This window comes from Colius striatus, chromosome 2, assembly GCF_028858725.1.
Source record: "Colius striatus isolate bColStr4 chromosome 2, bColStr4.1.hap1, whole genome shotgun sequence".
In the NCBI taxonomy this organism is placed as follows: domain Eukaryota; kingdom Metazoa; phylum Chordata; class Aves; order Coliiformes; family Coliidae; genus Colius; species Colius striatus.
The window spans coordinates 22,779,230-22,779,930 of record NC_084760.1 but is presented as its reverse complement, the minus strand read 5'-3'; positions in this window follow the sequence as shown (position 1 = coordinate 22,779,930).

Here is a 701-nt window from a genome sequence, read left to right as displayed (position 1 = left end):
CATGCAGTCCCTTGGAATTTCTTATTTTGCCAAGAAATCACTATTTTCATACAGTTAAAGATGATTAGTTAGGAGCTACCATACATAAAAGTACAAGCTAGACAAGATTGACAGAATCAATCTCTTAATGACTTTTTATTATACTTACAAGTCATCTGAGAAAAGTAGAGAAGCTTTCAGGTTCCAAATAAGGATGTTTGTGTCTGAAACTGCTTTTTCTAGCTAGTCTGGTAAGACTCTGCCTGCAGCCCATTTGTGGCCTATGTCCTTAGACCACAGTTGCACTATTACTTCATGCAACAGAATGTTTAATAAAGAGTGTATTGTGTTCTCATTGCTGAAGGGGAAAAGGATTGCTTCGAATCTCAGCTTCATGTTTTGGCATATTGCCAAGTTTGTACGTGGGGAAAGATGTTGGTTACCTACATTTTTGTTGAGGGTGAAAAAGGTCTGATTCTGCCTGCTGAGAAGTGTCAAAAGTTTCTGTCACAGAATCAGAGGATGGTACTAATTATTTTTCTAGGTATAGTATTGTCCAGTAACCAAGTTGTAATAGAGGAGTCTTTTCACACCATAATTGAAAGCTCTTTTCATACTGACACTTGCGTGCTTCTTCTACTCTTCCATTTTTCCTTGCCTTGGCCAGCGTGTGAAATACGCTCTGGGTGTAAAGGTGGTGTCCTGGTGTAGACCGAGGTGTT